Here is a 16,067-nt window from a genome sequence, read left to right as displayed (position 1 = left end):
GGATCCAAGTAAATAAACACACATGCCAGACCGGTAGATACTTCTGAGCTGTGCAGGGATCTTGTGTAGCTGCACCTTTAGAAGTGGGTCTTGATCAGATTTAAACAGCTACACTTTTATAAAGAAAATAGCTATTGCCACCTGTGCAGTGACAGCAACTACCAGGTGATTAGGAACTATTGTACACCATTGAAAGTGTCTTTTCAACTGTAATGGTTGTTTTTGAAGTATCACAGCTTGGGAATTGCTTGGAATGCTCCTTCTGTGTTGACTTGACCTACCTGTTTCCAAAGTGTTGAGCCAGTGCTTCATTTTTTTATCTCACCATGACTGACCTTGCACCAGAGATGTGTGTGAACAATGCAGCAAGCCCTGCTGGTTTTGGTGGTTATTTGGGGGTTTTTTTTGTGTTTTTTTTTTGTTTGTTTGTTTGGGTTTTTTGTTTGTTTGTGTTTTTTTCTTTTTGTTGTTTTTTTGGGGGGGGGTTTGTAATTTTTTTTTTTTCATATCCACTGCAGTAAGTTTAAGGCTTACTAGAAGATTTAGCAGCTATATAAAGCAGCATGTTGGAGTGCCATCACATCCTCATTCTTCCTTATAGTGTCAGCTGAATTGGCCAGGGACTGCACCTTTTCACAAAGTCCATGAGCTCTCATTAGCACACTCCAGTGACTGGGGTGCAGCATGCTGAGCAAAACCTCCACATACTTCAGGAATAATGTAATCTGGTTTCTTGTCTGAGGTCTAAACATGATTTATCTAATAGTGATTTAGAACTTAAATAGAAGCAAATCTGGAGAAGTGGGCTAAATATTTTTCTCATTTAGCTGAGTTGTCTAAACACTGGGGACTAAGAGCTTATGCAGAACCTTCTAACACTGAGTGAGTCAGGCATGATTATCCCTCTTTTAGAGAGTACAGAGTCAGAGACATGAATTGGCTTGCCCATGCCCACACAGAAATGCACAGGTAATGTCAGCATTACAACTTGGTTACTCAGAAGTGCACAGATGTGCAACATATATCGCACTTCTTCCCACCCTAAGTGCCATAAAGACTGCTTAAAAGGCCATATTCTTATCTTATTAACTTTTCTGAGTATGGGTTTTCTCTTTCATTTTGATTTTCTGTTTAATATAAAAATAATCACAACTAAAGCAAAGTATTTCAACATGTACATTTTCATCATCATTGAAAAACTTCAGTTCTTTGGATCTGAAAATGTTTGTGCCTGTAGAACATTCTTTTATTGACTCTTCTGGGTAAACCTGTACACACTGGTGAAAAGTGGGAGAGAGCATATGAAGATTTTTCAAAAGTGATTGAAGAAAATTTTCCTGGCTCTACAAAGCACAATGCTGAAAATGAGAGGGCAATCAATTTAAATGAAACCAGTAAGTTCTAAAGGTTCATGATGCTGATGCTGAGACTTGGGTTTCCTGTCTCTTGACAATTTACGAATACTTTTGTCTCTCCCTTAATGCTGGACATAACTGTTTGTGTCAACTTCCCTGTGTCCCAGAGTAGAATCTGCAGGCCCTTTCCTTTAAAGCTTTTGGAATTTACATAACCCTGCAATTGTAGCAATGCAAAATGTGGCTCCGGTTCAATAACAAGGGTTTAGGGAACGCAGGGAGAGATTGCAGCAGCAAAGGCATAAAAGTAAAACAAAACAAAACTCTACATGCTGTTTTAATTTTCAGCAGCCACGTGAGAACTGTCCTGCAGTTCCTGGCTATAAATAAATCTCTGCCATCATAGGAAGACAAAAATCAAAACAGTTCACATTCCTTCCAAATTTTCTTAAGGTTATAAAAAATAAAGGAATGGTAAATATTTCAAAAGTAGAGTGTGTCTTTGCTAAGGAATGTCAAATTATTACTCAAGGGGGTTGATATTTGCATTGAGTAAAGAAATTTGGCATTAAACCTCTCTTTTCCTGCTCCATCTCTGCCAGGTCTTTTAAGAAAACCACTTAGGACTGCGTTTAGAAAGTTTGCCAGGCAATGCTTCTTAGAACTCCATGCATTCACTGCCTTAGTATCAGCTGAGGCAGGAACTTCCTTTGAGATGAATGAGCATTACACAGAAGTATGACTGTTGCTTCTTGTCAGATGTTACATTCCAGTTCTTTTACATGGTGTGTTAGGAAGGTGGAGATAAGGATCACTTCATTGCATAGTGAAATGCTATGGCACTGATAGATGCAGGTGTGAATACAGAAGCAAACAATGCTCACACCAAAAGCAACACTATAAGAAGAAGCAGGCCTGCTTGATAAGTAAGATTAGAGTTACTACATGTGGCCAAACAAAGATTTGATCTCCTGATCAAATCCAGTTTTTTCATCAGAATGAAAAATTGTTACAATTGCAAATGTTCTAGGACAAGCTACCTCACTTTTAGACTCAGGAGTGAGAAGATGTAATGCCACGTGAATTGTGACTAAGGATAGCTCTTCAGGGATTTTAAGGACAGACTGAATCATGAAATGGTAACAAGGGCATGAATGGAGATAACCTTTAGCAGAGAGCCCTAGAGTAAACAGGCCCACATGAGGGTTTCTGTATGTTGATGAGGTGAAAACATTTTGTTGAAACTTCCTTCTCAGAAGGTGGTGATGCCTTAAGTTTTAGCCAGTCTAAGGCAACAATAGAGATACAAGTCTACCATGTGTTAGTGTGGTGAAGTCCCAAGCAGTAGGACTGGAGACTGTGAAAGAAATATCAACACCAGCAGACTGGGATGGAATTGTGTTATCCAGGGAAACTGATTTAAATTGACCCTGAGCTGTGGTATTGATTTGACTGGGCATGAGGTCTCCCAGAACAGGATATATTTGAATTTCTGAGTGCTCCCTAAAAGCATAGGAAGGAAAGCTGCAGCAGAGGAGGAGTCTGATGTTGCTGTGAAATGGTTCTCCAATTATAGGACCTGTTTCACACTACCTCATCATGGTGATGGACCATAAAACAGCTGAGAGCTTGTGGGAAATAAACCAGAACTTTGGTAGATGTCTGTTAAAAATAAAAAAAATGAGTAAACACACACCTTCTTCAGACAACTGGAGGAGGCTCATGACCACCTCAATGTCTGCTGGAAGCTCAATACCACACAGCACAAGAAATCCAGGAGGTTTTTGGAGTGATGACACTTTCCTAACACAGATAATGGTTGAGCTGAAGAAAAGAGTCACTCTACTGGACCAGGCATTTACAAACAAGGAAGAACAGACTGGGGGTGTGAAAGTTAATGGTAGCTTACGCTGCAGTGACCATGGAATGGCAGAGTAAGGATCCTGAGAGGAGAGAGCAGTACAAAAACTAGGATAACAACCTTAGAATTCAGAAGAGCAGACTGTGGCCTGATCAGGGAAATCTTTGAAAGAATTCCACCAGACTTGGCCCTGGCAAGAAGAGAGGTCCGTGAGAGTCCAGTGATTTTCAAGGATCACCTCTTTTAAATTCGAGTTCCTCGTGATGAGCAGTGAATGAAACAAAAGTGTCAGGAGGCACATGTAGGTAAGGAAGGAGCTTCTAACTAAATAGAAAAGAAATTTTACAAGAGGTGGGAGTATGGTCAGGAGGCTTGAAAGGAATGTAGACTGAATGTGTGGGGATGGGATAAGGAAAACCAAGACCTACCTGGCCTTGAGTCTGCTAAGGGACATACAGGACAACAAAAAGGGTGTCTAAAGGGAGAACAATTGCAAAAGAAAGAAGAAGGAAAAAGCAGACCCACTGTTGAATAGTCTAGGGAACCTGTCAGCTACAATGTATGGAGTAAGGAACACTCACCCTTGATTAATAAGAATTGGATTAGGTAATATTTAACTGAACTGTACAAATAAACAAGTAACCACACAAATAAACCTGGTACCACACAAAAATGCTGAGGGAGCTGTTTAATGTCAATGTGAAGCCACTCTTGATTAGCTTTGAAAGGTTATAGCCGCTGGGGGTGATTCCTGAGGACAGGAAGAAAGTAGTTGTTATTTTTATCTTCAGGAGGGATGAGAAAGGTTGTCTGGACAGGGTGGGGAGCCTCCTCTCAATCTCTAGAAAGGTGAATGAATACACTGTCCTAGAAACCAATTCCAAACATATGAAGGACAAGAATATGAACAGAAGTACTCAGCACAAATCCATAAGGAGAAATCATTCCTGACCATCCAAATAGCCTTCTATGATGAGATAAGGAGAGACTGGTAGGCAGTCTTTATCTTGACTTTGGTAAGGCTCTTGACACTTTTACATAATGTCCTTATTGACAAACTGATGAACTATGGGCTAGATAAGTGATTAATGACATGGCTTAGTAGCTAGCTGAGCTGCTGGGCTAGAAAGGTTGTGGTCAGCAGCAAACAGATCAGCTGCAGGTCACACAAATAGATTATCCTAGGTTTAGTTCTGTGATACAAAACTGTTTAACATCTTCATGAATGGCCTGGGTGATGGGACTGACTGTACCTTAACCAAATTTGCTGACAACATAAAACTGGGAAGAAAATTGATAGACCAGATGGTTATACTGTTGTTTGGAGGCATCTCAACAGGAGTCTCATGGAATTCAACAAAGGAAAATACCAAGCCCTTTTCTGAGGAGGGAAAGCCTCATGCAGCATCACAGGCTGAGGCCAACCAGTTGGAAAATAGCCTTGTGCAAAATGACCCAGAGTTCAGGTAGACAACACCTAGAACCTGAGTCTGAATGTACCACTGTGGCAGACAATAGCCTTGGACAATAAACAAAACTGTCAGCAAGTCAAAACAAATGATCTTTTATCTCTGCTCAACATCTGGAGTGTTGTGTTGAGCTCTGGGGTTCTGCAGGGCAAGAAAGATATGGAGAGAGTTCAATAAGGGGTTGCAAAGATGGTTAAAGGACTGGTATATCTGACATAGAAGGAGAGAACGAGAGTCCTGGGACTGCTTATCAGTATATATGAATACTTGTTGATGTGAGGAGTAAAGAAGATGGATCACCACTTCTCTGTGATGCCCAGTGGCAGGATGAGAGTTGATAGGCACAAACTGAAGCATAGTAAATTCCATTTAAACATAAGAATAATAATTTAATGTGTGTGTGATCAAAACACTGAAGCAAGTTGCTAAAAGACATTATGGAGGCTCTATATGCAGAGATACTCAAAACCTGACTGGAGGGGCTCCAGGCAACCTTCTCTAGTTGACTCCTCTTTGAGCCCAAGGTTTGGAGGAGATGATTGCCAGAGGTCTCATCCAGCCTTATCTGTTCTGTGCTCTGTGATACCTATTTTTTTTTTCTCATGGCTGAGTCAAAGCAGCTCAAGAATTGTCATCGTAGCTGGCACTTATTATTTCGGTCCAAGTACTACTTGTGATGGATCATCCCACATCTTCTTAAAATAAGTGACACCAGAGCAAAAATCAGGAATTGTGGTGGAAGGTTTTTGTGGAGTGGGGAATTTCTTCCTGTCTTATATACAGTTTGAGGTTGGGTAGAGGAATTCACTCTTTTGTGATTCTAATGTGGTGTCTTTCACCAGTATCAAACACTAACAGGGGGGTGGGAGAAGAGAAGAGAGAGAGACAGAGTGGCCTGAATTTTGCTGATGTTGATAGCCCTGTGTTAAAGTTGATACTGTTACTTCGTGGGGTTAATGAGGGAAAGCAAAGCCCTGTTTTTGTTATCCCCCAAAGAATACAGTTTCTATGAATAACCTTAAGGTGCACATGGAGAAATTGACAATTCTAATGATGTTTCTCCTTAAGCAGTTTAGAAAAATACCATGGGAAGCAAACAAGGAAAAGGTCGCCTTAATGGTATTTCCTAAAGTGGCAGGCAGTACAACAGCATTTGTGGAATGTCCTGGAGTACACTCATTTGGCTTTAATAAAAACTAATGAAAAAACCCAACAACAAGAAAATTAGCTGAATGATAAAAGCAAATAATTCAAAACAGATTTCCTTATAAATCCTGGAAATCATCTGTTTACAGCATCTCATAGAAAGAAGACAGCACCAATAGTTCTGTACCATCTGAAAAATATCTTTTGTATGTTAACCACACTATGTGCAGAAAAAAGGTGTTTCTTTTTCTTTTTCAATGATCACTTATGATCCCTATACTCAGAGTTAATGTGTAGAGTAACAAATCAATTTGTCTGCAGTGCAGTTGCAATCAGTGTTGAAGATATAGTGGAAAATGTGAGATATGCATATTGGATTTGATTGTAGCATATATTAAGAGCACTGCTGAGTGCTTCAGTGAAGACAACTCCTGTACTGAAAATAAAAAAGACCATATAGGAACCTCTGTACATATTTCTTCTGTAATTTCATTTGAAAGTGAAAAAACATTGGAGATGCCTTTTATATTGAGAGAAAGCTAAAAAAAACTATTTATTTGCAATTGTTTCTCTAGACGACCATCTCTGCAGTCAAAGCAGCCAAAGAGGGGCTCTTCCTACACAGTGAGGACCTGAACTGAACAGAGACCTACAGAGAGAGAGAGAGAGAAGATCGAGTCAGAAACATCTCAGATCATCCAGGTTAGTACTGATTTGCATATGGGGAATGGAAGAGGAGCAGAATACCAGGGAATAAAAATAGCTGTCATTTTGTTTTCTTAAACATGTATGATGTGTCCTGCATTCACCAGGCAAGAGGAACCTTCTGTATACTTCGAGGTGGTAAGATGGTTCTTCAACTTTAGAGCAAAGTTACAGCAAACAGGGCCTCACAAGCCTCAGTAAAGCAAAAACAAAGTGTGTTTAGAAGCAGCACATATCCTAATGGCATAAAAATTGTAACCTCCAATCCCATCTGTGTTTTTACCCCATCACCATTTCAGCAGAACAGAACTGGTATCTAGGCTCTACTACAAGAGTTAGTCATACCATTACTCTGTCTGAGGGCCAACATATTAACTTGGTTTAGATTCTAATTACAGTCTAAACTGGAGGCATTTCTTGTAAGTTAGTAAATAGACTTATCGGAAATTATAGTTTAGTAACGTTCTTCATTTTATGCTCCTTCCTTCCTTCCTGCCTTCCTGCCTGCCTTCCTTCCTTCCTTCCTTCCTTCCTTCCTTCCTTCCTTCCTGCCTTCCTTCCTTCCTGCCTCCCTCCCTCCCTCAGTGTTTTGGGCTATTAAGAATTTGTGCATCCAATTTGTCTATAAAGCCTAATTACACCTAGTGTCCCATGGTTTTCAATATAATTTTTTTTTTTTTTCTCGTAGCCTTGCAACAGTTATTTACAGAGACAAAACAATGTGAAACCTTTTCTTCCCATGGTATTTGCACTTTATGTGAAGCAAGGCTATGAAGTCTCGTGACCCAGTTCCCTACTGACACCAGCTCTGCAGCAGTATTTACATGAGTGCAGTGTGAGTGTGGAGTGTGGCTGAGTTAGGAAGGTGCCTGATGTGAATGAGCAGGGCAGTGGTAAATCAGCGGTCAGGGCTCAAGCTCCATCGTCCTTCTGATGAACTGAGCAGTAAGTTTCCTGTGGTTGTCTCCATAGGCATGACACTGTCTCTCTGTCAGTATCCTAAATAGTTTCCACAGCTGTTGGAACCTCACAGACACCAATACAAAAAAATAAAAGTGCTAAATTCAGATTCTGTCATGTGAAACAAAACATGATGTTTGTCTCACAGCTCCAGTTTTCTATATGTTTATGGTTATGTATTCAAAAGATACAGATTTGCTACCCATAATTTTAAAACATTGTTATTTTACATGTTTGAAGTCTTTTGAAAAACCGACTAATTAATTCCTGATTAGGAACATCTCTCTAGGTGACCAGGTTCTTCTCTGGCAGTGCAGTGGTCCAGGAGCAAACAATGGTTTGAGGGGCTCAGTCTCTGTGCATGAAACTCTTGCACAGAACCAGGGCCACTACCTAGTTAAATATGTGCTGCTCTCCTGGCATACACCAAGTTTCCCTCCGGCTCAGACTGCCAGGATGGAATTAAAGCTTGCAGAACCTGGGTGTGCCCCTCTTCACTCAACTGCTTCACAGAGAAAGAAATGTATTTTTTGTCTCCAGAGCAACTCTGCCTTCTGGTAAACACACATGTGCTACTTAGCTCACTGAAACATGGGTGCTCTACATTCCCTGTAAAATGAACCCTCTTGCCAAGTACAACAAAGACAGTTTTCTTCTCTCTTGCCCTCACCCTCACAGTCAAGCAGATTTCCAAGAAAGCAAGTCAGCATAATTTGCCTAGAAGGAGCCACCTTTCCATAGGAACATTGTCCCATTTCCAGGACTCCTAAGCATACAGGAAATCCTGTAAAGAAGGTCAAGTATCCTTTGGGAAAGTGTGTGTCACAAAGTAGGACAGATTTCATGTGATAAAAATTATGTTTAAGAAAAATCAGGGCAGGTTAAAAGTAGTGTAAGAGAGGGAGGGCAAAAAACCCCAAAGCAAAAGAAACCAACAAAAACACAAACCCAAGCTGAACTAAAGCACCAAAGCCCCCAAAGCCAAAATAAAGAGCTTGGCTATCAAATACTGAAACGAAATGTCATTTGCAATTAATTGCTATAATAAGGTCAACTGCCTTCCTAATTGATTTCTGCTTCTTACTAGGGGATCAGTGCTGCTGATTACTTTGCATGTAAACTTCCAAGAATATGAGTAATCAGAGTTTAGCAAGACACACCAACTGAAATTAATTCTTCTAGGTCTTCTGCAAAGAATACACAGTAAACAAATGTTGTCCCCTGTGCAGCATCACTGATAGAACCAGGGCTTTTTGCTCCAGCTACTTTTTTCCACTGAGATGCTACAAAGCAATTAAAAGAACGCAGAACTGGGTATGTCGAAATAATTTTCAGAGGAAGTGAGATTTCTTGGTAGAATAGGAGCAGTGGAACATCTCAGTCACCAATTCTGCAGAAAGGAGGATATTTAGCTGGAGTTCCCTGCCTGCTGAGCAGCTGTTTCAGGATCCAATAGCAGCCAAGTATCGTTTCAAAATTCCCAAGGCTATTCTATTGGCACTAGGGTCTTAACATGCCTCTGTCAGCTTATAGACCATAGAGTTACAAGGGCAGCTTAAAAACTGTCATTTACTGTTTCACTTTGGTTTTGTGTCAACCAGTAGTCAACCATAGTAAAAGATCTGGCCTAGATCCTGCGTCAGAATACGAAGGGAAAATGGCCTTTCCCTTTTTTCTCTGTTCCTTTGATAGATACCACTTTGATTTTTCCTGGAAGTCACTGAGATCTCTGTTCTCATAGCTGGAGACTGGCTTTACTTCTGACTGTATTAATGCCCTTTTCTTGATTGGAACAAGACATGTTGACCTAGACCATTGCTAATTAAATGATGGTCAATACACCATCAGGTATTTCCTAATCACTTCCAAAACTTAAAAAGGCCCTCAAGCCCCTCCCCTCTATGCAGCTAAACAAGTCCATGTGCATATATCAGGAGAATAAAAATGAAAATAACCCCTGATCATTCAGAGCCCAAACTCTATTAGTGGAAGTTTATGTTGCAGAGCAGCTTAATCAGCTTGGATTCTTTTTCAAAAAGGCAAAAAAAATCCTTCAAATGAAAAACATTGAAGTATGTCACTAAGCAGATCATTATTGGAACAGCTGCCTAGGGACAAGCTCAGCCACCTTAGTTCATATATTTAGTAAAATGTAGACAACAACATATTCATAATAATATTTGTGATGCAGGTCACCTGCCTGCATACTGCATCTTCCTGTAAGGTGACCATTTGGTAGAACAGAGATTTTTAAAATAAAAACTATTCCTCTGGAAGATGGGAAAATATATACAGAATAGAAGGAAGCAATCAAAAATGATGAGGAAGGCAGAGGAAGATTGCAATTAGAGGGCACAAATCAGTGCCTTCTAATTTGCTAAATGAAATTCAGCTGAACAACTGTTTTTCTAAAGCTCTGCTCTGTGCAAGATATCATAAAGAAGTTCAAAATGGTCATAAGGTGTTAAGTGTGAACACAACACAAATTTCTTCAAGGGAGGTAAATGAAGCCATGATGAAGTTGCTGACTACAAATATTTACAGTTGTCAGGGACTGGTAAATACCTTTAATTGCCTACAGATGATCAGAGTTTTAGTGGCAGGAAATTTAATCTAATTCTGGCTGATTCTGACTCTCTTGCCTTCAGGGATGTGGGTTTCAGTTGGGCTGTTATCTGAAAATAGAGATTCACTTTGAAGATGTTTGAGATATACCAAACAAAACTACAGGGAGAAAAGAAACAACTCCTGTAAAACTTTCATATTTGTTTTCTTTTTACTTCCAGCTAAGGTAAAGACAACTCACTTTCTAAAAGGCTCTAAGCTTCTTCTTTCTGAAGAGTAAATGCCTTTCCTCTTTCCATAGCTGTTATCCAAGATGCAGCAAATACTGATGTTCCTTTCCTTTTCCTTTTCCTTTTCCTCTCCCTTTTCCTTTTCCTCTCCCTTTTCCTTTCCCCTTCCCTTCCCTTCCCTTCCCTTCCCTTCCCTTCCCTTCCCTTCCCTTCCCTTCCCTTCCCTTCCCTTCCCTTCCCTTCCCTTCCCTTCCCTTCCCTTCCCTTCCCTTCCCTTCCCTTCCCTTCCCTTCCCTCTCCTCTCCCTTTCTTTTTCTTTTTCTTTTTCTTTTTCTTTTTCTTTTTCTTTTTCTTTTTCTTTTTCTTTTTCTTTTTCTTTTTCTTTTTCTTTTTCTTTTTCTTTTTCTTTTTCTTTTTCTTTTTCTTTTTCTTTTTCTTTTTCTTTTTCTCCTTTTCCTTTTTCTCCTTTTCCTTTTTCTCCTTTTCCTATTTCCTTTTTCTTTTTTCCTTCTCCTGCCAGCACACAACTTGTGCAGGCCACTTACTGCATCTTAACCAGTACAGGTACAAGTATTTAACAGGCTTGAGAAGCCAATAGAGGCGTTGGAATCCCAGTTGTTTACAAGGAGCTGTAAACAACACAGGAAAAACACAGGGAAAAGGGTGAAAATTGAAATGTGCTGCCTTGAGAAAGGTCCACCATCTTATTATGATGGATACAGATTTGAATGCAGTTTTAGTTGACCTAAATTTTTTAGTGTGGGCCATTCTATGAAAGGGAAACCCAATATTTTCATTTAAGAACAATTAGTAGAAGTAGCTTGATAACTAGTACATTGACTTCAGGCATTTTCAAGAAATTATCTTCATGCTGAATGCCATAACTTCCATTAACTACACAACTCTTACAGATCTGATAAGGTTTAGTTCCTAGGAACAAATTTATTTATCTATTCCTAACTAATTTTTTAATTGAGAAAATAAAATCACCAAAAATAAATGCTTGTGCTGGGTTTGCAGTGGCATCTTACAAAACCATATTCTTCCACAGTGTGAAGAATGCTGCAGGAAAACAACACCAGCAATAAATCAGATGCAAGCTAACCCTGCCACAGTTTCCCTCAGACATCTGCCCAAATATACTCATGTGTAAATGCATACATGCATGCACATTTGCGTACATACATTATGGTTCATCAAGTGCAAAAAAAATCTTGTGGTATTAAAAGTTATAAATTTTAAATAATACTGAATGTTACTTCAGATGAGCTTTGTCCAGATCATTACTTTTTAAAAGTTCAAGGCAGGTTCTCAAAGTGATGTATCAACAAGATAGTGATGATATCAAGTGATGATATCAACATTAAATATGTTGGTTATATTAGGATTGAAAAACTTTAATCTAAAAAGCATATATATATATGCACATGTACCCCAGAACTGAAGTGTCCTTATTCATCTGGCAGTCAGTGAGGGGTGGAATCCAGCCTTAGATCAGATGGTGTGGTTTCAGCCTAAAGTTAAAATTAATTTTAGGAGGATTATATAAACTAAACAAATGTACATGTATTTCTGTTGCATTGGCTATACATGCCTCATTTCAGCCCCTCAGCAACAGGGGACAGAACTTTGTGTGGTTCATTGGTACGTGGCAATAGCGATGGCTCCACCACCACCTTACATCCAACGTCAGCGTACAGCAGTATTACCACTATACTGTATTTCAGTATTACTACTATACTGTATTTCACACTGGAGGGATGCTCAGAATGTTGTGTGGCATTTCAGAGACTGCAGGGATGATGTGAGGGTAGGAAAGTGCTGCTAGTCCTGTACCCTGTGGTGACCGAGCTGCTGAGCCTGTGGCTGCACGGGGTGGTGGTGTCAGGCAAGGCACGCAGCCAAGCGCACAGAGCCGTGGTGTTTACTCTCACTGTCAGATGGAGCAGGCAGCCTGGCACTGGCTCCCCTCTCACAATGGACACTTTTGTTGTTAGATTAATATACCCGTGTCCTTTTGTTTTGATGAGGGATCTAACAAACACTTCATATCTACAGAGGTGGAGCAACATGTCAGAGAAGCTTTTGCTTCTCTCTTCTTAAAGGAATATGGTTTTGAGTGGCAAACTATTTGATTTTCTATGTCCCTTTCCCCTTTTCACTCCTAACTATTCTGGGCCCTTATACATAAATAATACTACAGCTTCTTTGGTTTTGACCTTGGTCTTCAGAACCTAGAAATTATTCATAAATTGAGAAGGACCTGCCTTTGTAGCTACGTTTGTGCTGCCTTGCAAAGTAGACATTATGTGATACAATGTTCAGAGAGACAAACATACCTTTTTCTTTTTTGGCACCCTTGGCAGGACTTTTGGTTTTGCTGTCCCCTATAAGCTAAGACACAAAAAGACCTCCTGTGAAAGGTCACTTCTTGTGCAAGGGGAATGTTCCACTGAATCAAACATTTCTGCAAACTGCAACACTTTTCAGTTTTCTCTGAGGTTTCTCTAGTTCAGTATTTAATAATAAAAAACTGGATTCACCATAAACTTCTATTCCAAGCAGTTGCTAATGCAAGTATTGAATTTATGTAACACCAGAATTTAATATACCTCGTAACTGAGCGAACAGAGTCACAGAAGTAATCAGTCATTACCTAGTTTCATTTACTGGTGACTAAATATTGAAGCATGCATCAGAATTCAAATTCTATGTCCTTGTTTAATATACCACACGTTTCTCCTGCAGCCAGTAATAGAAAACAGGAGTTGTGCTGCAGCCATGAGACAATGCTCTGTCAATGGAACATCCAGATGCTGTGGTGAGAGGGGGCCAGCTTTCACATGGGATTATGAGGAGAGTAAGGAGCAACATATGTAAGGAACTGCAGATATTCCTTTTTTATCTTAACATTTATGGTGATGAGATCATTCTCACAGTGGCATGAGTCTGTTTCCTGCTGGCACTTTCTGGTGTTTTGCATGTTCTTGTTTTGTGTGTGTGGAGCAGCGGCGCATCACTTTAGCTTTGCCCCAGCTCCCAGTTTCTCTCCATCATTGGTATCTTTGCCATTCAATTTCCCATCCACTGCAGCACCTTACCCTGTTGTCTTGTAGATAGACCTTGCCTGCTTTGAACATATCAGAATGACCTTAGCTACGACACCAAATGGATGACCAGCTTTGTCTTAAAGATGGGGTTTTCATTAACTTTTAACTAATGGACAAGGGCCATTTATCTTTGCTACATTGTGCCATAATAAATGCTTCCGTGTGGACCTGTGAGCAGGGAGATAGCCTTGGTAATGTGAGCACACCTAACCCCTGCGCCCTGGCCTGCTGCTGCAGGTTAGTTTCTAGGCCTGGATAGAAGTTGCAGTCTCCAGAACCTTTGCTGTAGAGAAGGATGCAAGAGAAGGAACTGGTTAATCATTCCCAGGTGTCCTTTCAGGCCTGCTTTCCTCTTCCAATGAGAAACTGAGAAGTTAAAGGTGAGGAGGAGGGAGGAACGCAGTTAGATGGAGCTCAGAAGGCAGAGATAAGCTACAGAAGTATGTGACATGCAGAACAGGGAAAGAGGGAGTAAATGGGGAAGGACTTATAAGAAGAGATGAAAAAAGTGGTAGCTAGAGATGTCAGTGGCAAGTGAGAATTAATAGACCAATGGCAATGTGTGAACAGAGAGGAGGACTGATGGAATTTTAAGATCTGTTCTACCCTGCATCACATGTAGACTGCATATGTAAATAATATAAAACTTTCTCAGGCTTTATGCTGAGAAAGGCAGGAGCATAGTACAGCTCATACTAGAGGAACTCTGATGGATCCCTGTGGTTTCATAGAAGGCTCATAGTGCTGAGTATTGTAATTTAGTCATGTGGCCAAATGGCTACTTTGCTTACAGGGCAGAAGGTATACATGCCAGGAGTTAGTGGGCACCTACTGAGCCTGTTTGTGATGGGCCATTATCATTTAAATGGTTGCATTCAATTTTTGGTTTGTACCCATGTTCTTCTCCATAGGACCAAAGAAACAGAAAGACATCATGGCTTGCACGCAGGTTTGTACCTGTTCTGTGCTTATTCTGTATTGGTTTAAGTGAAGGCAGAGAGGACAGGATAGTGCTGACTTGGCCTCATCTTGTTTGGTTTGGCCTGCGAGTTTGAAGGCAGCATTTTCCCCCTGTAACTTGTTTTCTCTGGATATGTCATTAAAGATACACATATCTGTGTGTGTATATATATGGCTTTGCCTTGTGATATGTGTTGATTGGTATTGTCATCATGAGAGTTCAGTTATTGCAACAAAAATGAATGTCTTACATACAAAGAGCAAACCATATATTTCCATGAGGAAAAAAAAGAAAAGAGAGATTTTGCAGATGGTGTTACTATCTCTGTATTTCAGTGTTTCTATTTAACAGAGAATGCGGTTTCTTTCTCTGCAGACAGCAACACACACGAGGCAGACAACTTCCCAACACTAATCTAGCTATTAAAATCAGATACAGTTAAAAGTGAAGTCAGAAATCAGCGAACGTGGTAGAAACAGTGGTTTACGCGGGATTAAAGCTATCTGGAGAATGAATGGAGAGGAAAAAATAGGAAATGAGGGCTTTTTATTCAGTTAAATCATATCCTCACCATTACAGGGAACAAAATCTCTGAAGGTCAGACTGAGCTGAGTGCCAGGGGAAATCCCCCCCGTCCCTAATGATTTGGGGACATGTGCCGCAGCGGCAGTCAGAGAGCAGGAGTCTGCCGAGGGCTCCCGGCGGTGCTCCCTGCGGCAGCCGGGACACTGCTCCCGCTGCCCGGGGACCCCGGGGACCGGCCGTGCGGGGAGCGCCACGGCAGGCAAGGGTAAAGCCCGCCTCACCAGGAAGCCGTGAGCGCATAGCTGCGGGGAAGAGCGCTGCGGTTCCCCAGGGCTGCAGGAAAGCGTGTCTCGGTCCCGGCGGCGCTGAGCCCCCCGGCTGCCGCCCGCAGCGCCCCCGAGCAGCGGCGGCGGCCCGGGCGCGGCGCTCCCTCAGGCCGGCGCGGGGCCCTTTAAGAAAGCGCAGCACAGTAGCAGGGGCTGGCCCTGCCTCCCGCAGCCCGCAGCGCTGGAGCGGCGCTGGGGAATGGGAAGCAGTTCCTGGTCCGGCTCCGAGAGAGCGCACGTAGCCGCAGCAGCAGCCGCCGCTGCAGCAGCAGGAGCAGCAGCAGCAGCAGCAGCAGGAGGAGCAGACACCCCAGCTCCGCTCGCTCGGCAGCATCCAGCGTGGGGATCCGCGCTCTGCCCGGCTCCCTGACACGGGATGGACGTTCCTGAGCACTGAGCTCAGCCGCTGTAAAAAGCAAGTAGGAAAATATACATCTGGATGAAATTGGTAAGTCAAACTAGAGTCACATCCTCTTCCTTGGAACTGCAGCTTTCCAGTTTCTTAATTTGTAATGTTCTTCGCAAGCTTTTTTTCCTCTTTTACTTTTAAGCAAAGCAGCTGGGAAAACATGGAGGCAAATTAAGAGTGTAAAAAACTTTGATGATTTGTCAGTGTTTGTGCTCCTGTTTTTGAAATCCTCTTTCCACATAGAAGCTTTGCTGCAGGAGTGAGGAAGGAGAAACCAGCAAGTGTTGTTGTATGTCGAGGGACAGAAAGCTAGTAAGAGTTGTAATTGACTTTTCCTTAGGACATGATTAAAGATCTCAGAAAAGAAAGAAACAAACAAACAAAAAAAAACCCAACAAAACAAACCCCAACTTTCAAGAAGCTTGAAATATTGGCTTGTCATTTA

At 41.3% G+C, this 16,067-nt stretch overlaps 1 protein-coding gene across 3 annotated transcripts in view; it reads left to right on the top strand.

Annotated features, from left to right (window-relative positions):
• The window catches only part of DAAM2 (dishevelled associated activator of morphogenesis 2), a 202,449-nt gene that overhangs the window by 11,791 nt on the left and 174,591 nt on the right, over positions 1-16,067 (top strand). Inside the window, exon 2 of one of the 3 annotated variants that reach the window (XM_005483109.4) lies at positions 6,407-6,533. The gene's annotated coding sequence lies outside the window, so the exon portion shown is untranslated. Of the gene's footprint in view, positions 1-6,406; positions 6,534-15,352; positions 15,662-16,067 lie in introns of those variants that run through there. The other 2 variants (XM_014264360.3, XM_074537224.1) reach the window with 2 other exon arrangements.

Source organism: Zonotrichia albicollis, chromosome 3 (genome assembly GCF_047830755.1).
Source record: "Zonotrichia albicollis isolate bZonAlb1 chromosome 3, bZonAlb1.hap1, whole genome shotgun sequence".
In the NCBI taxonomy this organism is placed as follows: domain Eukaryota; kingdom Metazoa; phylum Chordata; class Aves; order Passeriformes; family Passerellidae; genus Zonotrichia; species Zonotrichia albicollis.
This window is presented reverse-complemented; position numbering and strand designations above follow the sequence as displayed.